The sequence below is a fragment of the Rhinolophus sinicus genome, chromosome 14, assembly GCF_057876585.1.
Source record: "Rhinolophus sinicus isolate RSI-liver-muscle chromosome 14, RSI-T2T, whole genome shotgun sequence".
Classification (NCBI taxonomy): Eukaryota; Metazoa; Chordata; class Mammalia; order Chiroptera; family Rhinolophidae; genus Rhinolophus; species Rhinolophus sinicus.
In genome coordinates, this window is record NC_142514.1 from 85,619,138 (window position 1) to 85,647,058 (window position 27,921).

Consider the following 27,921-nt stretch of genomic DNA (forward strand, 5'->3'; position numbering starts at 1 on the left):
GAATCATACAGTAGATATTCTTTTTTGGCTGGTTTCTTTCACTTACCATGATATTGAGATTCATCCATGTTACTGAGGACAGTCATGGGCTGCTTAACAATGGGGAATATGTTCTGAGAAATTTGTCGTTAGGCAATTTTGTCATTGGGAGAACATCATAGAGTGCACTTACACAAACCTAGATGGTGCAGCTTATGGTAATTGTACACTTTATGTGACTGGCAGCACAGTAGGTTTGCTTACACCAGCATTGGTACAAACACATAAGTGAAGTGTTGTGTAGCAACATTATGACAGCTATTAGATGATAGGAATTTTTCAGCCACATTATAATCTTATGAGTCACTGTCATATACATGGTTCCTTACTGACCAAAATGCCATTATGCTGTGCATAACTGTAATTAGTAATGCTTTCTGTTTATTGCTGACTAGTATTCCATTGCATGGCATCTAATGCCTGATGATATTTAATACCATAAGTTGGGGTTGTTTCTGAGTTTCGATGATTGTAAATAAAGCTGCTGTTGACATTCACATAAAAGCCTTTGTGTGGACACATTTTTTGTTTGTTTGTTTCTCATGAATCAATTGCTAGGTCTGGAATGACTGGATCATATGGCAGGTGTATGTAAGTTTAGCATTTTAAGAAATGACTGAACTGTTTTCCAAAGTATTTGTCCAATTTCACATTCCCACTAGCACTGTATGAGAGTTCTGGTTCCTCTACATCCTTGTCAACATTTGGTATAGTCAATCTTAAATTTTAGCCAATTTAATGTATTAATATGTTTAGTGGTATCTCACCATGGTTTTGATTTGTATTTCCCTGATGACTGATAATATCAAGCTTCTTTTCATTTCCTTATTGATAGTTTGTATATCTTTTTTTTTTTTTTTTTTTGTGTGTGTGTGTGTGTTAAGTGTTCACCCAAATGTTTTCCATTTTAAAAAATGGGTTGTCCTCTTGAGTTTTAAGAGTTCTTTATGTATTTTGGACACAAATCCTTGTGAGTTACCTGTATTGCCAGTATTTTTTCTCAGGCTGTGGCTTACTTTTATTCTTCTTAATTGTGTTCTTCAAAGAGCAAAAATCTTACATTTTGATGATGTCCAACTCCTCATTTTTATCTTTAGTTTTCATTTTTTATCTTTGCTTATCACAAAGTCATAAAAATTTTCTGCTATATTTTTTTCTAAGAATTTTTATAGTTTTAAGTTTTACTTTTAGGACTGTGGGCTATTTCAATTTAACTTTTGTGTATGTTGTAGGGTAAGAGTCTATTTTTATTTATTTATTTTCCTATGTGTAAATCCAGTTGATTCAGTACAATTGTTGGAAAAAACCTCATATCCCTATTGAATTGATTTGGAAGCTGTGTTGAAAATGAGTTCATTATATACATTCATTACTTTTTTGTTTGTTTTTGCTCCTTCTTTTACCCTTCACTGCACAATAGCAGAGTCCCTGAGTTTGAACACTGCATTTTAAATGTCTGTCATATTTTTACTTAAAAATATTTAAATGACAAAAATTTACCCTAATATGCAGTGTCTTCCAACGATGTTACCATTCATGTTATCATGCTCAGTGTTATGAGCATGATGTCATCATGCTCTTGTGTCACCAAGACACAATCTGGGGTGAATGTCCCATCAGTGGCAGAAATCAGAGGACAGGAAAGTCACAGTCAACTTGAAGACAGTGATTATTGGTTATATGTATTGAGGTACTTCTTTCACACTCAGTGGGGAGAACAGTCTGTTCTTGAACTTCTTTTACATCTGAAGGAAGTTTGGAACATTTCTCAGTAACATTTTATAATTAAGAAAAAAATAAAACTTTCAAGACTGGAAAGAAAATCATAATTCATCTAAATGTGTGGTTTCCAATGGGAAAAAAGGCTGATTTTGCCTCCCAGAGAGGCAATGTGAGAGACATTTTTGGTTGTCACCACAGGCATCTGCCAGGGATGTTGCAAAATATCCTACAATGCATAAAACAGCCCCTCCCCCTTCCTTCACATCAAAGAAATATCTGGCCCCAAATTTCAATAGTGCTGCTATTGAGAAACCCTGATCTGAACATTCAAGTACTTAGATCCAAATCTAGCCCAGAAAGTATTCCTATCCATCCACAGCTTCTAACCCCTCAGTGATTAGATATGAGATGGCTTCATGATTACTTTGGAACTAAATGGCAGTTGTTCATGAAAACATATTTGTCATTATTTTCACCTATGACTCTCTGGGAATCATATTTTTAATTTGTCAGCTGTGCTGTTGTGTAAAGAGGACTAGATTTGAATTAAAAGACATGGGCTCTGTTTAGGCCTCCATCAGTTCCAAGAAGTGCTTGATTTAAAATAAGATCTGCTTTGCATCCAGATTGGCTCTGTCACGTACTGACTTGTGTGTCCTTGAGAAAGCCTCGTAAGTTTGCTGAGCTTCAAATGGAAGGCATTTAAAATGTAAAAAATTTAAATAATTTAGATATTGAAAGATAATTTAAAATTGAGTTTCAAAATGGGAATAATTTCATGGGCTGTTGTGAGGGCTAAAATGAGCCAAGTCACCACCCATAGTACTTTTCTAATAATAATGTTTATTACTAACCTTAAACATGTTCATGTATGAAACATGTTCATCACTAGACTTCAGTCTTACAAACTTTTAGGTTCTTCCTGTAATTCTGAAGGATACCAGTTTGAATTAATAAATTACTCTTAAGATGTTTCTTAAGTTGAAAAAAAATAATGTATTATGCATTAGAATAAAAACTTAGAGCTTTCATAACTTAGGATTCTTTTTATTTATGTATTTTCAAGATCACTATTATAAGTTAGTGATGAAATATTTCTTAGAAACAGACAAAAAACAATTGTAATGCTTGGCAACTCGGTAGACACTTTTAATTAATTTATTTGTTCCGAAAAACATTACTGCACTTGGGAGCTGTCAATTCACCCTCAGGGAACCTAATAAAAATTTTGGTTCTGGACTTGAGGTTGGCAGTGCTCCTTTGGTTCCATCTCTTTTTCTGACACTGCTCATTACGCGTCTCTCCCTCCAGTCAGCTAATCCGAGGACTGTGATACTTCAAACTAGTGGATTTCACTGGCTACGCTCAAATAATATTTTTGAAAATATTCACTGCATGTGGTAATAGGAGCTAGAGGAACTCAGGTTACGAGCATGATCTGTTGCGATGGAACATTTTTATATAGACATGCTCTACGCCACCACCAACAAATGAAATGTTTGTTTTTAAGGTGCTGTTGTCTGGGGATACAAAGAAACCTGCTACCTCAGTTAGCACTGTAGTGGGGCGATACCCACATAGTGGCCTAAGGAATAGTCCCAAGTGCAGTTGTTTGGTATGGAGGCAAAGGCTGGAGACTTGAGAGATTGTGCAGCTCATTCTGGTCCTGTCAGGTCTCCACTGCGTCTTCCACCTGCCTGTTCCTCTTCAGAGTCAGGTCATTTCCTTTAGTGGTCCCCCACTGTTCACACTGCAGTTGTGAAGACTTGGCAGTGAAGAAGGTTAGAATTCTCGCAGGTGGGCATAGTGGGCAGTGTGATGAAATCCCAAGAGTTTCTTTCTACTGACCTACACCTTCCTTTTAGGTCACCTCGGGATTAATTTGTTTGCCTTTTCTTCATCTCAGTCAGTCAGTCAGTCAGTCAGTCAGTCAGTCAGTCAGTCAGTCAGTCAATCATTCAGTCAGGAAGTCCCCTTCTCACTAGGACACAGCAGAGCTTTAAAAAAGGAAATAAAGACTTTTATTTACTGTAGTTTACTTAAATTACCTCCTAGGATAATGTGGCATCTTTATTGTCACTGAATAGGTATTTCTTTTGTTTAAATTCAATAAAGAATTCATTTGCAAGCCCCACTGTGGGTGCACCAGAAACCAGTTCTATCACACTGCAGAACAATTTCAGTCTTAGGTAGGCTGTGTGTGAGTGTGTGAATATGTGTGTGTGTGTGTGTGTGTGTGTGTGTGTGTGTGTGAGAAAGAGAAAGGGAGAGAGAAAGAGAGAAAAAAACACATATGTGTTTATGTATGTAAATGTGTAAAAACAAGGCAGAGTATAGGAGGCAGCCCTGATGAGGGAAATAACTCTGGATGTGGAATAAAAACATTTAGGTGTGTGCTAGGACTTGGTTTTACTGTTTCTTAACAGTGTAAACTTGAAAGTATCTTTGGGCTTTTATTTCTGTGTTGAAAATTGAAACATATTCAGCTCATATTTACTGAGTATCTTCTATGCGCCAAACATACAATGAGGTAAGAGCAATAATGTTTTTCTACTGGCAGCACTGAATTGTTAAAACAATAAATGAAATGTGATATGTTAGCAAGATTTGTAATCTCTGTGAAGTTTTCTAACTGACATAATTGCGTGGCAAGTATGAATAGAGATGCAAATCAGGTGCTGCAATATTCAAAGGCATAAACACAAATGCGTATACATACTATGTGCTACAGGAATTTGGAGGAGCTAATGAGGTAAGTTTTTCTGGAGGAGTGGAAGCTGATCTAGATAACGAAGGGTGGCTGGACCACACATAAGCAGAAACTTGGGCAGAGAGAATAACATCAAAAAAGAGACTGGTCCCTCTGATTCTCTTTGGCAAGTAGAATTCATATTCTCTGGAAACCAAATTGTTTATTGATTCTCTGGGGACTGCTTCTTGCTGTAACACGAGCAGAGATTTCATTATGAGTGCAGTTTTCATTTTGTTTCTTAGGTTGACTGCCCATGTTTCCTTCAATGATATCCTGGTCTTTGTAGTGACTGCTTCATTGGGTCGTGGAGGGGAGTTTTGTACCCTTAAACACTTCCTGGCTTTGCTGTTAGCCTTTGATTTTTTCTCTCCAACCATTCCCTAGGCCTGTAATACATCCCTGCCACTTGTCTACAGAAAGTTTGAAAGTAGTGAAGTTGATCTAAACATTTTTGTGAACAAACTGAGTAGTAAGTACAGTTTCAAAGCTGCAGCAGCTGTTTGTGTCTTTGCCTTGCAATCTGGTGTCTTAACTGGAATCCTTTATGTCAGAACATAATCTACTTAAAAAGTTTCCATTTGTGTCATGAATAATAAACTTGATGGCTCTTTACAACATCCAAACAGCCCCTTTCAGCTGCCTCTTCAGACGATAGTCTTCTTTGCCCAATGAAGAAATCAGGAAAGTAACCCCTTTAGGTTTCTCATGAAATACTCATTCTTGGATATGACGGCTAAAAATGGAATAGGCAAGGTGTGTTCCACTATATTCACAGCATATAGTATTATTAAATATCAAATGTGATACTAAGGTATATCCTATAGTTTAGATTTAAAAATGCGTTTACCCTGTGTATTACATAGTTTATAAAATGCGTGCGTACACACACACACACACTCTAAGAGGATAGAGAGTTCTCTCTAAGAAAGACTATGCCTGATGGTCTTAAGTTTAACGGCTCTATCACACATATCCTGACACCAAATCAGCAGTTCACCATTTCTTCTCCCACAGTTTTCTTCTTTATCTTTCTCCTCCACGTTGCCTGGCAACATGGGCTTCACATCTCCTTTTAATGCTCCTCAACATCTTCAAGCACCCATTCGTATTTGCCCACACTTCATCAAAGATCTGTTCCCTTTTCCTTTCTGCACTGGCTAGATTTCAGGCAGTCCTAGCCCATTACCCGTTCAAAAGTGAAAGCACATCCAAAAGAACCATGACCATGCTAACATCATGCAAAGGCCAGTCCTTCCCAGTCCCACTCTGACACAGTCACAGACAATAGAGTTGCCATCAACACGAAGATTAATGCTGCCTTCACTAACCGGCTGAGCTGAGGACAAATAGGATGGCCATTTGGCCTCATTCCTCAGCAGCCCATTCCCCCATATACCTCCTTTTGGACTAGGGTCAACTGCTGAACTTGAAGAAATAGACACATGTAGCTCTTAGTTTTTAGCTTTGGACTAATTTTGCCTTGTAAAGAAAAATAAAACAAACAAAAAAAAAGAAACAATAAAACTCAAAAAAGAACAATCTAGTTGTTGCAGTAAAAAGTTTCATGCATAGTTTACCAGTAATTAGAGCCAAAGGGAATATTAGTAAACAGGAGGATACATATGAACAAATAAACCAGAATACATAGCCCATAGAACTAGGAGACTGACAATATGAAATTGAGATTAAGAGATAAAGAGGATATGATGAGCAAATGTGGTATTATAAATTTGAGTTCCAGAAGAAGACAACAGAGAGAATCAGGAGAGGCAGCACGTGGAGAGGAAGTGGCTAAGGTATTTTCAGAACTTATGATAGACTTGAATCATCAGAGACTGGAAGCACAGATTATTCCAAGCAGGAGAAATAAGAAGAAATCTACATTTACGTACATTGTAGGAGGCCCGAGGAGCGCCAACCATGGAGAAGATCTTAATATGATTCAGGGAGAAAAGAGAGGAACAACAATCAGACTGACAGCACCCATGGATGCCATGTTGAGTTACTGTAGGTGTCAATCCTAAACTGTTTAGCAAGCAAAAGTGTATTTCAAGAACCAAAACCAAACACTTTTTCAGATAAAAAGAGTTTACCACTCTAAGGCACTAACTAAAAGAACTTCTAAAAGCTATATTTTAGGAAGGATAAAAATGACTCCGGAAAAGATGCCTTAGCGACAATAAGAAATGTAAGTAAAGCAATTGATAAATATGTAGATAAATATAATCACTGACAGTATAAAATAATACTAACAATGTATATTTTGTGTGGCGAAAAAAACAAGACAAAACTAAAATGCTGAATGACCATAGCTTATAAGTTTGGGGGAGTGTGACAAGAATTTAAAGCGCTCTGTTGTTTCTGCACTCTTTGGTTGCAGAATTAAGATGATAATTAACCTGCAACCTTGATATAAAGGTATGCCAAAATTTCAAGGGCAGAATAGAAAATAATTCAGTTAAAGCAGTAGAGAAAAATTGAAATTAAAAAAAAACCCCAAAGTAAAACAGGAAAAAAAGAAGCCTAGACAAAACAGGACAACTAGGAAGCACAGAACAACATGATTCAAAATATACCACACAGTAAATATAAATGGGCTAATTTCATCAGCAACCAGGCAGATTGTCAGACTAGATAAAAGTAAGATGTAGTTCTATGCTGTTTCCAAGAGACAAACCTAAACCACATGGAACTTCCACACATGCGCACTGCAAGGTAGGTAAAAAATGTTCCTGGAAGCATTGTATCTTATAGAAACAAACAGACAAGAAGATTGGACACACCCAAATCAAATGCCCTTCAATAGGAACATGTTTAAACACATTGTGGCATATTAATTGGCACAATGTAATCATTGCAAATAAATGAATGACAACCTCACCCATCAATATGAAAGATTTGCAAAAATATGTTGGATGTTCAGCATGTTTACAAATTCCAAACATCCAAAATACAACATATCTTTAATGTGTATGTAATAAAGCCTACTAAAACTATGGAATTCATGTCTAGAAAATTCAGTGCAGTGATTCCTTTCTGTGATAGAGGGAACTATCAGAGCCAGTTTTAAGGACCCCATGTTTAGAAAGACCCTCCACTTTGTTTAATGGTCCGCTGTCGTCATCTTGAAATTTTGATAATTTTGAAAAGAGACCTTGAATTGTCACTTTGCACTGGGCCCCTCAAATTGTGTAGTCAGTCCTGGGGGTTACAAGTGCGCAGAGATACAGAAGGGCGCTTGAACTGTCCTGGTGATGTTCTTGCTTAATCTGGGTGACGATTGCCTGACATTTGTTTTATATATATTATGTATAGTGTGATACATATTTGTAGGTATGAAACATTTCATTTGACAAATTAATTTTAAAATGTTACCGCCAGAACCATTGTTTATAATAGTCATCAGGAATAATCAGACACAAGTCACATAATCACCGCCTAGGTGAAACTCAGTATTCTATTTATATGGTTGTGATGAAGAAATTGGTCTGAGTTGTTGAGTAATTATACTTAAGCATATGCTTTCGACTCTATAAAACCTGGGTGAGTAATATCAATTGGAGGGAAAAGAAGAGCCCTCTGTATTTCTTTACACAGTTGGATATCCAGCTGCTCTTGTTTTCATATTGCAAGTGCATTTCCTTTGCAAACTTGTTAGCTCCTGCATTACTCGGAGGCTCTGCTTTCTAATAGCAGGCAGCACTTAAAAACTACAGGGCAGAACCTATCTGATTCTGTGGCTGTCCCCGGCAGCTGGTGCACCCAGCGTCCTCTGAGGAAGTTAGCTGCCCTCTAGCCACCGTGGATATTGTGCGAACACAGCACATCTGCTCCAGTCGGTGGCTCACTGCGCTGGTGCGGCTGGAGAGGCCAAAGCGTCATTCATGTGCAGTTTGGCAGCTTTAGAAATTCACACATAGAGACAGCTGGTGAAATAGTTTGCTAAGCGGTGCAGCGCCTTTTCACCCAGCCACCTGGATGGATCGGAGAGGCACAATGTGACTATCCTTCTTTAATACATTGCTTGATAGCCAGTATCGGCCAAAACTCCTTGGGAGTTTACGAAGGCAGTACAACATGTTCGCTCCCAAAGAACTCTTCGTTGTTTCAGCTTAATTGTATCCTTTAAGTGCCTCTTTACTCTGACCTTCAATCCCCTTTTACTATCCTATTACTATGCTCCTGCTCTCTCAAGTGCACTGAAGTACAGGCGCTGACATTATGCATTCATTCCTTCAGTCGCTCAATAAACGTTTATAGAGCATCTTAAATCTTGACTCTCACTTACAGATCTTCAAGTCTTTGTCCACTTTGCCTCATCCTTCCTATTTTTTGCCGTTTTTTCCCTTTTCTAGTGGTTCTGATTTATGGGGTTTAAGGGTCTACTCTCCCTGCATTTATTCTTTATGGCAACGCTTTGCAAGCTCTGATCCACTCCCCTCCCTTCGCCAATCCAGCCCTGACCTTTGCTGTTTTGCAATGGATCATGTAATCTGCTGTGCTCTTAAGAGATTCCTTGATGAATTCTGGCATGGCAGAAATGAAAATGAAATACAACTACCAAAAAGCATGATTTATATAAAAAGCAAGCCTCAACTCCTGTGCCTGTTGCTCTCAATGACAGTAATCTGCCTAGTGAAGAGCAAACGGATGATATCTATTAAAATAGAATGGACACTTTTGCTGAATATACAAGCTGCATTGCAAAAAGTCTCAAAGGTTGCCCAGTCAACTAGAACCATTTTCTTACCCTTGAGTCAAATTTGGTGAGTCTAGATAATCTTAGTGGCAGAAATCTTGCCCTGAATTAAACTCAAGTGATTACTTGAGCATTTATTATGTGCAAGGCATTAGGGCATGTACAAAGAGGCACAAGATATACTTACCTCCTTTGAGAAGCTTAAATGACATTGTAGAGACCTATACATATGAAAGAAATTAATAACACAAAGTGACCCGTGAGTTGTCCATGTGCTACGTGCAGTCAGGAAGCCGAAATAAACAAACACACAAAAAGAATGATTATTGGTGGCAGAGATCATGAGAGAAATACAGGGGCAAAGGGCATTTTCCCATATTTAATTAGACTCTTTTTGGAGTCAAGTATACTTATTACTTCTGCAGACAACTAACTCCATAGAGAGAAAACACTCGGATTACCCTATTCATTACTTCTTCATTGTTTGAGGCAGATTTATTTTAAATTATTGTTGCATGTTTTCCTCTTTTTGTGTTCTTTAAATTGAGTGCACATTTGCCCAATTTAATTGCTTATTTGTTTCACTGGAGGATTATGTCAATGAAATTTCTTTTTCTAGGAACTGAGACCTTGTTTTGGGTTATGTGTTCTTTTTCTTATTGTTAATAATGAATTTGATTCATTGTAAGCTAATTATACCTACTGTAGGAAAAATGAGTTATTGAATATTATGACAAGGTCACATGACTTAGAAACAGATGGGTCTGAGTTTGAATCCAACCTTTACTACTAACCTTGCTACGTGACTTTATTCAATTTATTTAGTCTCTTAACCTCAGTTTCTTTGTCTGATAAATGAGGACGTTTCATTTAATATTTATCTTTTAAGGTTTAATTTATAGGATTACATAGAATACTGTTTCTGTTTGGTTCACAGAAGATGTCATTATACACACACACACACACCACACACACAAACACACACTGGCCACTATTATTATTATCATCTTATTTTAATTATCCCAATTCATTTCATATATGTGAGGAGACAAAAAAGGAGTCTGTAATTTTAGGAAATATTTTAAGGTGACTGGATTAAACTAAAGGCTTTTTAAAGTTAATGCTTTCAAAAATTGTACTGGCTAGAGAAGACTGTCTTTTTTTCATGTTGTTTAGATCTTCATGGTACTTCATGGGTGGTCTGCCAGTTGAGTTTCTTGTCTATTTTTTGTTGTTGTTAAGAAGAGTATCTATAATTCTTAAAATGGATATTTTGCCAATTTTCACATGCGTTGTTTTCTCTTCTCAAATCAACATGTCTCCGTATTTATACAATTCAGAGTTCAAACAACATTCATTACACTGCTGTTGCTGTACATAAAGACAATCCAAACTTGTTATGCCCAAATATAAAACACGATCCGACTAAGTGAACAGATGTGTTGCCTGAGCAAAGCCTCACCATGTTGTTCCTATTTATTGTCTGCCTTGTTTGGAGGGCGTGCCTGGTGCTGTGAGGTGGTGGAGAGAGGTTCTTGCCAACTGCACTTACTTAATGAAACATTTTATGCACGTCTTGTTTCTCTGTTCTGTGGCACTGCCCCTGGGTGACAGAATGGTTTTTAGGAAGTTTCGTTAAACTTGTGAAGCCTTTGAAACGACTTTAAAAATGTTTTATAGTTACAAAAATAATTATGTTTATTGCAGAAAATGAAACATGCTTTCTTAATTTCGGAGCTCAGATAATGAGCTTTTAAAATGCAGGATGTCCAGCAAAGTTCCATCCAGCTTTTAAAATTTACACTGTGTTTTTCTAATTGTTTTTTTGCGCCTATTTTCTACTACTTTCTGCATCTTTGCCATCTAATAGGAATGAGACAACACTATCACTTGTCGATGGAAAGTAGGCCCTGCATCTTCTATCAGACAGAATGCTCTGTGAAAATGAAAGTAAAAAAAAAAACACACAAAAAAACAAAAAACAAAACAAAAACAGAGCTCTGTTGGTGCGACTTCTCCTTAGACCCTTTCCTCTGTCAGTATTTCTCCTGGGGATGAGGGGAAGGCCGATCAGTCTGCCCATGAGCACTAAGCCCCAGGGGTGTTCCAGCTCCACGTCTTATAGGTTGCCTACTAGTATTTCTAGCATGTGCACTAGGATCTTGAAGGAAAACCTCAATTAGATCAACCTGGTTCAGGTAGAAATCTTTATTAATTCTTAATAATAAAAAGATTCCTTGGAAATGACTGAAATTTTAGGAAGAAATGAATTACACATTTTGTATCTGTCCAGCCTAGTTCTGTTAGTAAAAAACAGTCCATTCCCATTTGATTTTCAGTTACAATATTGCTAGGAATTAAAGTCCCCTTCTTTTTCCATCTCTCTGATTTTCCATTGGACCATGGTATGTTTCTGTACTCATGACAGAAGACAGTTTGCTCTAATCAATATTCATCCATATCCAACTGGTACCAGCCTGTGACAGGGTGGGAAGGAAATGCAAGAGCATATACATGGGAATGAACTGCCTGGGTTCAGCTTCTGATTCTGCTACTTACTCCCTGTGGTAACCAGCCAACTTCTAAATCTGGCCAGCTTCTATTTTGTTTCCTTACCTGTGCAAATAACGATGCCTGTTAGTGACTTCCTCAAGGGGCTGTGTTTTAGGACAATAGCAAAATCACCAGCCTCTTCCTCTCCATGTGCTGGGTCTTACTCAACTTAAAAAAATATTATGATGCAATGCAAGTTCCAGAAGATGATGAGACAGATTTTGAGTGTTTCTTTTGAGTTTCCTAATAAATACAGTCTTATTCATTCTACCTTCAGTCCTCTGCCAGAAGTGTGAGCTTTTGTCTTGGGCAGGAAAAGACCCTTGAGTTGGCTCACTTGGTGGTGAAGGTGGTGGTCCCCTCGGTGTTGGACCACAGCCCACAGTCAAGCTCTGTGGTGAGGTCCTGGACTTCGAAGGTTTAGACTTACTGAGAATGAAGCCGAAACTGCAGACCCTTGGGGACATCCAACCATAACTCGTACATCATTTGAGGCAGGATCAGAGCTGACATCCAAACCCAACTTGTTTTACTGGTGCAGAAAACTGCATGGCAGAAAACTGCACGGCAGGGTTTATTTTTCCTTTTAACATAATTCCTTAATTAAAACATTAAAAAGCAAGCAAGTATAATTTCATAATTTCTAGACAAGTAGGCTTTGAGCAAGAGCTTCTGCAGGTATTAATGTTTTCTCCAATCTCAGTGTAATTTATCTTTGGGTAATGGGACATGCATATTTTGCTTCACTTTGCTTTCATAGTTCTCACTTATTAACCTTGTGTATTCTGCATGAGGATGTCAGCGTTTACATAAAATGTTTTTATTGTTAAGTGAGATTACGTATTCCCAGCATTTAACATGGTGCCTGGCCCCTACTAGACTCCATAAATATAAAAAGGGACCCCTACCCTCACTCCCTCTTCCCACCTCCTCAGAGCTGCCATGTAAATACCAATAGTAGTGGGTTCTCAAGTTTCCTATCTGCTGTTCCTCCAAGTTCAGTCTTTAAGGAATACGGGTTATTCAACTATTATTTTTTATTGTAACATTTGTTGATTTTCAATTTGCTATTTCACAAATTGCTGACTGTGCTACAACTGCTACCATGTAACATGCTGTGTATAACACCTGCTTCAAACCACTTTGCTCTGTTGTGGAAAGAGAAGTTTTTAAAACCCATTTGGTTTTAGACAAGGAACAAAAATTAGTTAAAAAAATGACATGTAATACTCTCCCCTGTTTCTAAGACTGTGTTACCCATTAGTTCCTTCTCTTCCTCCCATCCCCCAAATGCTGCCTGGTTAAAGGTTTCCTGTTTAATCATTTCACATTCACTTCTATGAGAGCTTATATTAATTATGTAAGTCACCACTTTCATCGTTATGAAGCATGAACACATACAGGATTTGACAAAGGATCTCCCAGACAGCCTCATTTCTGGTCCTCCTCCCACCCCGAAGTAAATACCAGTTTGTAATGAAACTTTCTTTGGACGCCAGACTTTCCCCTTAGAGAAGGAAAGCTTGCAAGTCTTAACTCCAAAGCTGGTTGATGTGACATGATTTAGAAGAGCACTTTGAGTTTATACAATGCTGTACTTAGAAATGAAAGTATGGCTCTTACCTTCCTATTTGGATTTGTTTTCTTTCTCTTTTATTCTTTTTGGGTGCCTGGTCAGCTCAGTTCCTGAAAGCCTGGTCACCCTCAGTGTGGATTAGAACCACACTTAGTTGTCTCAGAGAGTCTTGCACTGCCACCTTTGTACTTATTGCAGCCCCCAATGCCTCCTCTGGCTGTTCAAGGTAGCCCAGTGAGTCCATTTCATGGGGAGCCTGCAGGTACCACTGGGAGGCCTGGCAGCAAGGCCACCTCTAGCTTCGCCTTTTTTCCCATGGGTTATTAGTCTGTGTGAAGACCAACTTACTTCGAGCAAAAAGGACTGATTTTAGCCTCATCCTTGCGAATAGAAAGATAGCCCTTAATCAGACCAGTACCATACCTGTATAAAGTAGTACTTTGAAAAGCAAATGATCAATTAAATGATAGGCATAGATTTGCAAAATTCTTCAGATCAGATTAAATAGCATTTCTTTGTCGAAACAAGCACAAAGACTGTTCTAATTTCCCAGATCGGATAATCTTATTGATGAGTATAGGTTAGAGTAGCTGAAAAGCATATAATTGACTCTTTTGCGAAAAGAGAAAAAAATAGAATAATTCTATGATTTTTGTTGTTGTTGTGGTTCTTGAAAACCTAGAGTTAAAGACTTAATTGTCTACCTTTGCTTGAAAACAGTACGTACACATGTCAAATGTTTTAAAAAGGTGTGTACTAGCTGAATGCACCTGCAGAACTTGTCTCTCCACATGGGTACTTATTCGAACTCAAGCATGGGATAAGACATATGAAAGGTGTTTTCAGACTGCAGGGAGCACTCAGGAAAGGAGACAGGACCAAAACTGAGCTCATACTCTGGGCCAAGAGAATAGGGACACATGGGTTCAAAACAACTTAAGAAGAGCAGTGTGGAAACTGAGGCCCAGAGCCCAGAGGCTAGCAATGCCATGAAGGTTGTACGAATGGTCAGCCCTGGAATATTCATCCCTTAATCCACAAACCTTTTGTATGTATCCATTGTGTTCTAGTCATAATGTAAGTCTAGGTCTAGGGAAGACATCTAAATGGTTTACAGTCTTGAAGGGAAAGAGAAACATTTAAACAAATAAGGGATATTAAGCCATGCAGTGTAATGACAAATGGAGGAAGATGGCCCAGGGGGAACTGGGAAATAATAAGCATTAATAGGGAGCAAGAAAGGCTGCATAGAGAATGAGAAGGGAAACCTAATGGGATATAGCCTTTAGGAAATCAGGCAAGAGGTTTGTATATAAAAACTCTACTTATGATCCACTAATCTTGGAGTAAGCAAGTAAGGCAAAAGAGATTCTGAGTGTTCCTGAGTCACGTCCCTCTAATATTCCCTGAGAAGCCCTGTGGATGGGAATTCAGAAGTCAGCCAACAATATTGGAAGAGGGAAGTAGTTGATAATCTGGGAATTTTTTCATGAGCAGTTAAATTTCAGAAACAGAGATTGGCCAAAGGAAAAGATTCCATGTGAAAGACTACCTGTGGGTTATTTAAAACAGTGATCCTCAGCCCCAGTTGCATATTAGAGTCACCCGGGGAGCTTTTATGAGACTATTTTCATAACTGGATCCTTCTCCTAGAGAGGCAGGGGAGGAGCGCAGGCATATTACAAAGGTTCTCCCTGTGCTTCCAACATACAGTCAGGTAGAATCACTGGAGTTGGTCAGAAGTACAAAAAGGGGGGCAAGGAAGATCTGCAAACATACAGACTGGGTGGGTATCACCTGGATATTAAAACAGGTTGCTGCACCCCATCCTCAGAGTTTCTGATTCATTAGGTCTGGAGTGAGGTCCAAGAATTTGAGTTTCCCCCTCATTTCCAGGTGATACTGATGTTGCTGGTCCCCCTTTTAAGTACCACTAGACTAGGTCAACTGTGGAGGAGGAAGGAGGTTTGGCAATTTGGGCTACTCCAGGCATGGTAGGCTCACTAGCTAAGCCTGATCTGACTGACATTGTGACTTCTTGGGGAACAAAAGGTGTGATCGGTGCCATGTATGATCTACTAGGTTGGTACAAAAGTAGTAACTGCAGTTTAGAAGGTTAAAAATAATTGCAAAAACCGCAATTACTTTTGTACCAACCTAATAGAATCTTGATACTTCAACTGGAGTCCTCAGAACAGCAGCACAGACATCACCTGAGTGCTTGTTAGAAAACTTGAATCTCATGTCCCACTCCAGAGCCAGAATCTTTATTTTAACAAGATCTCTACATAATTTGCATGCGTTGTAAAGTTGAGTAATCACACTGATGGTTCTTAGCCTTGGCTTCATGTCATACTTCCTTGGGGAAATCTCACATCAGAACAATGAGATCAGAATCACTAAGCGTGGAACCTACTATTAGTATTAGTCTTTTTAAAGCTCCATGGATGAAATTAAATTCTAGATCAGTGGTTATCAAAGTTAGTATGAAGCTAACTTTGATAACCACTGATCTAGAATTTAATTTGAAACAGTGTAGTCAAGTTTGTTGCTGTACTTCCTGTTCTTGTTTTGAATTGCCATGACTCAGGAAATGGCATGACTTGAAATGCCATGACTCAAAGCTACACATAGGGGGCATCAGTATATCCAACCCAGAAGTGAAAGGGACAGCAGAAGCAGGGAAGATGACCTGGAATGACAAAACCATATAGATCTCACTTGCTTCATTAGAAGATGTGCATTGTCAGGCTGAATATGCAAAACCAGTCATCTGACATTCCACTGTGTTTCCCAATGTCTCTTGCATGATAATGTCTCCTCCCTATTTCCCATGGGTTGAACTGACTTCTTACTCGCACCCTCATGTTTCAGACGTTTCCAACACATAAATCTATCATAACACCTACTAACATGTTAAGCTTTATCTCTCTCGTTTATGTGTTTTTCTTCACTCAGTGTATCATAAGCCCTTTTTGTACAGGGAAAAAAAATCTTGTTTGTGGCATTAGCTTATGGAACTTAACAGAAGTCTTCAAGTATTTATTGCATGGTTAGATACTTAATATAGAAGAAAAGAGGGAATTATTGCTTTGGGTAAAATAAACTGTGAGATTCAAAAATATGGTGGAAATGTATACATAAAGTGTATACATATATGTATATATAGAGATAAAGCATATATGGCAAGTTGTTAACAATTGTTGAATCTAGGTGAAGGGAATGACATTGTTTACTGCATTATGCCTTCACCTATTCTTTAGCTTTAAATATTTAAGATTTAAAAATTGTGAAAAAATACATTTGAAGTAGTCCTTGAATTATTTCTGTAAATTGAGAGCTATCTCTTTAAATAAGTGTTAAAATAAGTAAACTCACATTTCTATTATTTTTATAAATTTTGCAAAATAAAATTTCCTTTCCTTACTTTGATATACACTTTGATTTCTGAAGAGACTTAGGATTGCTTTTATGTTGACCACGACTATTTGAAACCTAAAGAAATAACTTACACATTACTGATTAAAAGCTCTTTTATTATACAAAAAAGTGTTGTTGATTTGGTAGAATTATTCAGATCACCTGCTTATGCATATTTACTTATCTAAATCTGAATTTTAAAAAAGCCATATATAATTTTGAAAATTCATTTTGTTTTTCTTAAATTTTCCTTTGGTTATTTATAATGCTTAGGTGTAAAATGGCAATTTAGATGATAATTGATGGTATTAATTTATCTTTCTGTCATGTGAAGCCTATTCATCACCAGAATGATAGTAGTTTATATAGAATTTCTCCTTTTAAACCAGAAAATGGCAACTAAAATGTAGTATTTTTGTTTATGTTTTTATTCTTTGTAAATATCTAGAATATCTGTATCTGTGGACTCTTAGAGACCTTACTAAGTATATTACAGTAGAAGAAGTTTTGTTATTATTCTATCTCTATGCAATAGGAAATGTGACCTATCTCATCCCCCACTTCCCCCAAATAAGTGAATAATCAATGCATTTGAACTTTCCATTTAGTTTATTGGTGGCAAGTTATTTTCAAGTACAGTGGTACCTCTGTTTTCGAATGTAATCCATGAGTTCTTAAACGTTCAAAAACAGCCGACAGCTAGGCCTCAGGATCTTGCACTCAGTGGAAGCCGTACGACATGTTCGACTTCTGAGTCGTGTTCAAAAACCGAAGCATTTACTTTCAGGTTTATGGTGTTCATAAACCAAAATGTTTGTCAATGGAGACATTCGAAAACCGAGGTACCACTGTATTCCATTGCTTAAAATGCAATGTCTTATGTATTGTTAAGACCCTGTGATAGAAGTGATGGAAATCCTTACATTGTACAGTTGTAATCCACTGAGTCAGTGACATCCTTTTGGAGAAGGAGAGGAGAACGTGAGTAGCAGAGATCTCTCTATAGAAATATGTGGCCAATCTCTGAATTTCATTAAGTATAGAGGTTGGGATTTTGCCCCTTATTTCCTGTTTCTTTTTCTTTTTTTTTTTTTTTTTCTTTTTTTTTTTTCCCAACTGGTTCCTAATCAAGAAAGACATATTATGTCTCAAAAAGCACCTGGACAATCAAAGGAAGCTCCTCCAGGTAGCTTATTTTAATAGTTGTTGATAACTTATTTTAATACTTCTGTTCTCCCTTACTCTCAAAAAAGCTTTTTCTTATTTTGTTATTATTTTCTTTTCACACATTTCTCTTTAGTTTTCTCTCTGTCATGGAGAACAGCTAGCCAACGTTTTCTCATATTAAGTTTAATTAACTTGAAAATGGTTCATTCAGTATTTATTGAGCACTTATTATACGTCAGGTACTGTTCTTGATACATTAGTGAGACAACAAAAATCCCTGATGCTTACATATTAATGAAGGGAAGACTGATTATATGCAATAATCATGGTTTAAAGTAAATTGTCTGGCATGATGGAAAGAGATAAGTGTTATGGGGGAAAAAAGGAGCAATGTAAAGAAAATTACTAGTGTGAGTGTGTGTAGTATGTGTGTCAGAGAGTGTAGATTGAACTGTAGCTTGCAATTTTTAAATAGATTGGTCAGGGTGGGTCTCATTGAGGTAGTGATATTGGAGCAAAAGCCTTGAGATAAGAGTTGGGACACTCTTGGCATGTTCGCAGAACAAGGGCAGTGTGGGATGAGAGAGTGAGAAAGGAGATAAGTGTTATTTATTTTTATTTTTATCCTGAATGAAATGTGAAATCATTGGATATCTTGAAAGGACAGCTACGGCTGCTGTCATGCACGGTGTCATAAGGGGTCTCAGCTCCTGCTCCCCACATAAGAATGCAGGACATGGTGAGGTCAAAACGGAACACCCACAGAGCCATAGATAAGGGAGTCATATCACTATAGTCTCACTGGCAGCTGGATTAGACACACAGGAAGCAGGAGCCACACGATCTGCAACCTGCCATCCACTTCTCTGCCAACCAACCAACCCCTTGCTAACTGCACTCCGCTGTGCTAACTGCAATCCGCGTTTGCTAGCTCAACCACCATCTTCTTGCCAGCCCCCATCCTTCTGCTAGCATACCCACGGCAGTTATATTAGTGGCCAATGGCTCACTGGTTACAGCTGATGGCCAACTAGCCACAGCTGATGGCCGTCCAATCACAGTTGTTGGTCATTTACTACCTGAACCAGCACCTTTCAATGTGAGGTTGAGAGCCTGGAAACTGCTCTCTGGGGCTCTGTCCCCACAACTGCTGATTTGAGAATAGCCTGGGGGAGGGGTCAAGAGACAAGCAGGGAAATCAGTTAGTTTATTATTCCAGGGGGAAGATGGTAGTGAGTTGGACCAGAATATTAAAAGGGTAAGTGCTGAGAAATTATGGGGCTGTAGATATATTTTGAAGATAGAGCCAACAGGATTTCCTGATGAATACAATGTGGGGTGTAAGTGCAGGAGAAAAGACAAGAAAATTTCTAGGTTATTAAAATGTTCCTTTAGCTTTTCTTCTACAAGCCTGATTTACCCCAACAGATTCTTCTTATGCTTCTAAGAAATGGTTCCATATCTTTAATACTTCCTATAGCTGTTTTCTGAAAATTCTTTCTTTTCTTTTTTTTTTACATTCTATTAAAATATTCATAATAGGTGTGGGAAAGCAATTCCCATGAAGGTCTCACACAAGGGTAATCAAAAGAAGACTGGTTTCAATTTATTAAAATTTGGAAAGCGATAAACACCATGTTCTCTGACAGATAATTGAAAAGAAAAGGGGGTAGATTTTGTTGGAAACTTCAATTTTCATGGAACTGTCTCTGTATCATTGAGCATCATTAGATACTCAGGTAGCTAGCATTGTAGTAGCTTGGATAAATACCTGAATCAGGATTCCTCTTAAGGAAGCCCAGGCCCAGCCCCTTCATTCTCACCTATGCTGTTGTAAATTATATTAAAATCATGATTCTCCTGCGTTGTTCCCTATCTAATAGAAGTGATTTCCTAAATATATTCAGTTCTACCTATGAGATATCATGGGAGACTTCCAAAAGTCTACACCTGACATATAGTAACTCTAACATTAGAGCTTTAGTATTTGTTATCAAATTTGTCATAAAAAATGCAGTCATTTTGTAAAACACATGTTTTGGAAACACAAATGTGAATAATAAGTTAGGGAATAATTTGAATAAAACATGAATTTAGCATGGTTATGCAGTTTTGCCCTACAAACCAAACCACATAGAAAAATACAAAACACACACATGCCTACAACTCAAACATCTTCCAGCTAACACTACTTTTGAAGGTTGTTTTGCCTGTTCTTTTATATTTGTGCATTTTTCAACATTAAAGGAAAGAACAAAACACTTTATCCAATCTCCTAGATAAAGCTAAGTGTCGTGGTTCAGATCGCCAAGGAGTGCATGCAAACAAAAAGCGCTATCTGTATTTGAAGACCTTAAAGGGAAATCACCAAGTCCTGCAGAGTGGTTTCTTTTGGTGCCAGTCATGGTTGGTGTGGTGGTTTAAAATGTCGGTATAATTTCCAAAGCTTTCAGCTGTTGGGGAAATTTGTGAGAGCGGATGAGAAAATCATCAACGAATTTCCAGCAGTGATACAGAGGTTATATGAAGAAAGAGGCTGCATACTGGATCCCATTTTCAGTTTTGATGAGACAGGTAATATGAATGCATGCCTTGAAAGACCTACATCTCAAAGACAGGAAACCATGTCCCAGGATTTAAGGCTGCTAAGGATTGATAAACTGTGACATTCACACAAATGCTGACCCAGGAGCAATGAGCCACACCTATCCACATCTGTTGTTACAATTTCTGTCTAATACCAGATCAGCCTCCTTCCACCACTTCACAATAACTCACAATCTGGATTCCTCCCAGCCCACTTCCACAGCAAACTTCCAGTTTTTTTCACGCTAAGGTGCCATATTTATTGTAGTATTTGTGTATTTCTTAATTATTGAACATGTATGAAACTCTTCCTGTCTTTTTATCAGGTTCCTATCTTTTTTCCTATGAGTTACTGGTGAAGTCATTGAATGTTGTTCCATTTCCCCCATAAGTCATGTGGCTTGTGCTACACAATTTAGTATAGCATTAATCATAATTTTTTAGGAACTCATATATGCTGTTATTGCAGAACTGACAGTATGGGGAAATAGTGTTTTTTTCCCCCCTTGAAACACAATGATTGTGTTAGCTGTTAAGAACTGAATTGATTGGTATGCATGGTAAGTAGTCTATCTTCCGGTCATTTACAGAATTATAGAATACTATGGGATTTATATAAATAAATTAATTAAACTATGCCATTTAATGAAGGAATGGAGTCTCAGATGGGCTAAATGACTTGACGAAGGTCACACAGAAGAGAATGACAGATCTAGGTTCAGCGCCCAGGTCTCTGGACTCTTTCTCATTCTGATTGGTTTAAAACTGTGGTTTCAGGCTAGTCCTTGAACCAGCAGCATCAGCATCACCTTCAAACTTGCCAGCACTGGACGTTCAGTGGGTGGGCCAGCAGCTCTCTACAGGACTTGGAGGCACAGCAAAATTTGAGAGCTACTGGCTTAGAATACAAACCACCAGCATCTCTGACCAAGGACACACAAACATAAGAGAAAATGGATCTACTGTAATATTAAGCACAGTGTGAGAAGGTTGGCTATATTATTCTTATGATTTTCATAGATTCCAAAGAGGTATTTAAAAATACAGGCAATTCTAAGATCTTAGTTTTATCTATTGATATAAGAATATAAAACACGAAACAAAATGTAAGGCAGGCTCTAGACAATAATCTCCCTTCAGATAGTAGTTAGAAGATTGAAAAACTGATTTTTTTTCTTGATCATGCATGTTAACCGCAAACCACAAAAAAAGCACAAACATGTGAAAAATCTATACACGTGAAAATTCTCTCTCTCTCTCTGTGTGTGTAGTTATAACCTTGGAAATGACAAAGTAGTAACTTAATAAATAGTTTCGTCAGACTAAATATTTTATAGTTTACTGAGAACTACAAAGAGACAGAGTTCAAATAGCTATGAATTAATTACCTTTTCTGTTTTCCAAACTGACTCCTGGAATAGGAAGTTACTTGAGCCAGGAAGACATGGGACATTTTCTTAAATTCTTTACAACTCGTGGAATTTCCAGCAGCTAGTTTTAGTTAATCGATATGAGCGTTTTGGGCCAGTTCAGAACTTTTACTGGGTAACTTAGAAACATGCATATTAATCAAAATGCACTTAGGAATCAATGTAAGAGATTTTAGATCTCCATAGAATAATAAAAACACACTTTTCAGCCATAATAAACTTTTCATTTTCTTTTCCCACTTGTCCTATATGGAGCAACTATAGGCCTTAATGGCAGGTGAAGGCTAGAAATGACAGGAGAATAACTCAGCTAAGAGTGCAGTCTATTCTGGCTCATAGCATACCACGGTAGGTGGCTTTGTGTGTGTCACCTAACCTCTTGGTTCTTCAATTTCCTCATCTGTAAAATGGGGACCATATGGTTCCCCTCATGGGTTCTGGTGAGGATGAAATACAGGCATGTATGTAAAGCACCAGTCCCTAAGTAATCACTGTGCTGTTGACACATACATTTCCAATGAATATGATTATTTTTTTCTGCCTCTGTCTAATTTTATGAGGGCTTTCAGGCTTTGGTTAATTTCTAAATAGTCTCTTTGTGATTGGTTGTGTCATTTTTATCTCATTGGTTAAGCCTTTCTATCTGATATTGCTGTTACTCATGTACTAGTCATTTTCCATTTAGGCTGTATTTTTTTAGGGACAGGGATCCTTGTCACCCATTGCACTTAAAACTTGTCTTTAATGGAGCAGGTGTTCAATAAACATGTGTTGAATGATTGAGAGAATAGAGAAGCACACATGAGCCTTGGAAATAAATACAGACTATCACAGCAATTAACTTGCAGATTGCGAACTTTTCTGCTTAGATGAACAGTTCAGGGAGTGGGTACACTGAATACGTGTCAAGTCGAATGTGAAGTGAAATGAAGGATAGAAATGTGACCACATAAACAAATAGCCCCTGTTGTTTCTTGTGAACCCATACGTGACACTAATCCAGAAATGCATGCCAGGGGCAGTTGAAATATGCTTTGAATTACTAGCAGTGATGTTTCTGAAACTGTGCATATGGCATGATTTATATCCCAATGTTCTCAATCAGATTCTAGGGATCAATTAATCACACTATCAATAGCAAAGGAACAGGTGTGTTTTCTGAAGTCCTGTATTTGCTAAAGGCAATTTTTCCCCCCTATTGGTACTACCTCGTAAATACAGTTTGGAATTGTTCTTTCAGGCTCTTAGAATATTGCTAGTTGAATTCTTGCCTGAATAAAGCAGGTATGGGCTTCCATTCACTGACTCTAAGACTGCACTTCAATCACAGCCTAGGTCATTAGTACAATGCTTTATAGGCTCTGTTAGGCAAAGTTCATCTTATGATGAAAATGGCAAAGTTAAATGGTGGAAGGAACTGTAAAGGCACTGAAAGGAAATTTGCAACTCTGGGTGGAATATATTTTAATGCTCCATTTAGATTAGCTGATGAATATGCAGGCTGTTTATTAAGATCTTTCCATGAGTTTTTGTTTTTCTATCTATCTATCTATCTATCTATCTATCTATCTATCTATCTATCTATCTATCTATCTATCATCTGTATATATGTATTAGGTCAGACAAGTTCTCAAACTCATATTAGAAAAAGTGCTACATACCTCATTGCTGAATATCACTACGATCACCTTCGAAGTACTTCCCATTGGGAAGTTATGTACCAATACCAGCACCTAGTCCACCCTTCAAAGCAATTTGGAACTCTTTTTCTGGAATGACCATAAGAGCTGTCATCATATTACCCTTGACGTCCTGAATGTCATCAAAATGTCTCCCTTTCAGTATTTCCTTTATCTTCAGATAAAGAAAGAAGTCACTGGGGGCCAGATCAGGTGAGTAGGGAGGGTGTTTCAATACAGTTATTTGTTTACTGGCTAAAACTCCCTCACAGACAGTGCCGTGTGATCTGGTGCATTGTCGTGATGCAAGAGCCATGAACTGTTGGCAAAAAGGTCAGGTTGTCTAACTTTTTCAGCACTCCCAAATAGGAAAGTTGGTGAACTGTTTGTCCAGTTGATACAGATTCATAATGAATAATCCCTCTGATATCAGTAAAAAGGCTAGCAACATCATTGCAACAAGTTCGCGAACTTAATTGTCAGACCTCGTGTGTGTGTGTGTGTGTGTGTGTGTGTGTGTGGACATTTCTCTTGAGTTTTTATTAAAAGGCTAGGGAAGATTAATAAAAGATTATAGGATGAGACCGAAGGTATCTGCATCTAAGAGATGACAACAAAATTGCTTAAAAATGAAAAAAATTTGAACTAATGTTGGTTGAAGAAACAGGAAAGGAAAAGTGGTAGCTTGGGGGAGGTAAGTGGGGGAGAGGGAGACAGTATGCCCAGCAAAACCCCAGAGAGTTGGCCAGTACAACAGAATGGAACTGCAGATAGGTTTATTTTAAAGTTAAGAACAAAATCAGAGTTCTCTCCTACTACCTCTATTACAAACACAACTCTTGCACTATTCTGTTTCTTTGCTGTCTTATACATTTTTATTGAAAACCTGAAACTTAGATCATATATATATTGTAGCAGAAATGATTGTGAGATTTTCCTGGAGGATTGTTCTTGTTGCTGTTTTAGTTTGTTGTTGTTTTGCTTGTTTTCATTTGTTTGGATTAGTAACTTCCCTGAACTTTAGCTGTTGGATCTATTTTCCCCGGGACATGTGGTTGCTGAGGTCTCTGCTCAATTAAAAAACAACAACAACACACACACACACACAAATTAAACAAATAGTTAAACAATAGTTAAACAAAAAACAAAAAACTTTAATGTTTAAGTTTTAACTTGGCTTTCTAGTGGCTCCTCTGTGTAGTTATATAGTCTAAGTACAGTCTTTTGTCAGATCTTTTTCTTTGCTGTTGGTTTTCAGTAGTTTATATGATGTATCTATGTATATGTGTAGCTTAGTAGTCAACCAACAAATCTAATACCCCTCTGACATCATACATAGTTATTACGGTATTATTGAGTATATTCCTTATGCTGTAACTTACATCCCCATAACTACTTTTTAACAATGAATTTGTACTTCTTAATCCCTTCCCCTTTTTCACCCATACCCCAACCACCCCACATCTAGCAACCATCAAAATGTTCTCTGTATCTATGATTATGTTTCTGTTTTGTTTATTTGTTTATTTTGTTTTTTAGATTCCACATATAAGCAAAATCACATTGCATCTGTCTTTCTCTGTCTTATACTCCACTCAGCACAATGCCCCCAGGTCCATTCATGTCACCGCAGATGGCAAGAACCCATTCCCTTCCATGGCTGAGCAATATTCCATTGTATTTATGTACTATCTCCTCCTTATCCATTCTTCCATTGATAGACACCCAGGCTGCCTCCACATCTTGGCCATTGTAAACAATTCTGCAATGAACATCTGGATGCCCAGGTCCTCTTGAAGTAGCATTTTGGTTTTCCTCAGATAAATACCCAGAAGTGGGGTTACTGGGTCCTTCTTTGTCTCTTTTTATAGCCTTTGTTTTAATGTCCATTTTGTCTGGTATAAGTATTGCTACCCCAGATTTTTTTTTTTTTTTTCATTTTCATGAAATAACTTTTTCTATCACTTTACTTTAGTCTCTGTGTGTCTTTCAATTTGTAGTGAGTCTCCTGTAGGCAGCATATGTAAGGGTTTCTTTTTCTTATCCATTCAGGCCTCCTAAGTGGAGCATTTAATCCATTTACATTGAAAGTAATTATTGATAGATATCTAGCTATTGACATTTTATTATTCATAATTTTGATCTTTTTTTTTTTTTCCATTTTAAAGAAGTCCCTCTAACATTCCTTGTAATACTGGTTTGGTGGTGGTAAACTCCTTTAGCTTTTTCTGGTCTGGGAAGCTCTTACTGATAGTTCTTAAACTGGAAGCTTTTAAGTGATAGCCTTACTGGATAGAGTATACTTTGGTGTAGCGCCTTGCTTTTCATCATGTTGAATATTTTGTGCCAATCACTTCTGGTCTGCACATTTTCTGTTGAGAAATCAGCTGAAAATCTTATGGGAGCTCCCTTATAAGTGACGAGCTGTGTTTCTCTTGCTGCTTTTTAGGATTCTCTCTTTGTCTTTAAGCTTCGCTATTTTAACTACAATGTGTCTTGGTGTGGGACTGTTTGGGTTCATCTTGTTGGGGACTCTCTGCACTTCCTGAACTTGTATATCTATTTCCTTCACTAAGTTAGGGAATTTTTCTGTCATTATTTCTTCAAATAGGTTCTCAATCCCTTGCTTTCTCTCTTCTCCTTCTGGTACCCCATTTGATGCTAATGTTGTTATGCTTGATGTTGTCCCAGAGGTCTCTTAAACTATTGTCTTTTTTTTGGTATTCCTTTTTTCTTTCTGCTGTTTCAGTTGGGTGTTTTCTGCTTCCTTGTCTTCCAAATTACTGATTTGATCCTCTGCTTCATCTAGTCTGCTGGTGATTCCTTCTAGTGAATTCTTCATTTCAGTTATTGTATTGTTCACTTCTGACCGTTTTTTTTTTTTTTTTTAATGGTTTCTATGTCCTTTTTTGTGCTTGCCATCTCTTTGCTGAAGTTCTCACTAAGTTCCTTGAGTATCCTTATAACCATTGTTTTGAACTCTGTATCTGGTAGATTGCCTGCCTCTATTTCATTTAGTTCTGTTTCTGGAGTTTTCTCTTTTTTTTTCATTTGGGGTGTATTTCTTTGTTTTCTCATTTTGGCTGCCTCTCTGTGTTTGTTTCTATGTATTAGGTAGATCTTCTATGTTTCCCAGTCTCGGCCAGGTAGTATTATGTAGGTACCCTGTGTAGTCCTGGCAGACTGACTCCCTGGTCACCTGCTCCAGGTTGGTTGTGTGTGCTCTTCTGTTATAGTTGAACATTGACTGCTATTGGCACATCTGTGGGTGGGATTGGCCCTCAGGCTGATTGCCTGTGGGGTTTGTTCCCATCCACAGTTGGCTGCTGCGGGCGGGACTTACCCACTGAGTGGGATTCACCCCAGTGGGCTCTGGTGCCTGTTGCAATCACCTTTTGTTTGTGCCACTTGTAGGGCTAATTGGGTGGTGCTCTGCTGTGGTCTGAAGCCAACCTTAAAGTATTTTGGTTCGGGGGCCTCTTAGGAGGGGCTCCAGTGCAGGCCCAGGTCATCCATTGCCTGTGACTGGCCAGGGATTACCTGGTAGGACCTGTAAATCCATCTGTGGTTGTTTGCTGCCTGTGTTAAAGTTGAAGGCCCGCAGGAGAGGACACACTGCAAACCGACGATGGCTATCACCAGTACCAGGTCTAGGGTAGTTCCGCAAAAAGCCAGGATACCCCAGGCCTGCTGCCACCTGCTGGCTCCCTTAAGGTTAAGCCACTGATAAAGCCTTGTGTGGCATATGAATTGGGTGAGGCAGGGTCTCAGGGAGTCACTAGAGTGGGAGGAGTTGTGGTCACCAGGTTAATGTAGACTCACATGGTTTGGTGCATGTGCTGAGCCTAGAGCTACTCAGCAAAAGTCTCAGAGCACACTGTGGCCTGTCACCATCCACGTGAGGCCCAGGGACTCCAATAGTTTTCCAAGAAAGAGTGCAATGTGGACAGGGCTGGATGCTCCTGAGAAAGTGCCTCCTTTTTGGGGGGAATTGGGTAGGGCAGGTTCCTAGTGAGTCAGCAGGGTGGAGCAGTGCTCCTCACCAGACCAATCAGATTCAGATTTCGCTATGGTGGTGGTGGGCTCAATACAGGAATGATGGTGCCCATCTACTGGCTGCACAGGAGAAGGACACCACACAGAGAAAATGGCGACGGTCCTCCAACCCTGTCCCAAAGTCCCACACCTCAGTCTGCCCCTTGTATGCCTCCTATGTCTGCTGAAACCCAGAGTGAATTCCTGGGGGTGAGAGAGTTTTTTGTTGGCTGTTTAAGAGGATGTCTGGTTTCCCCACAGCT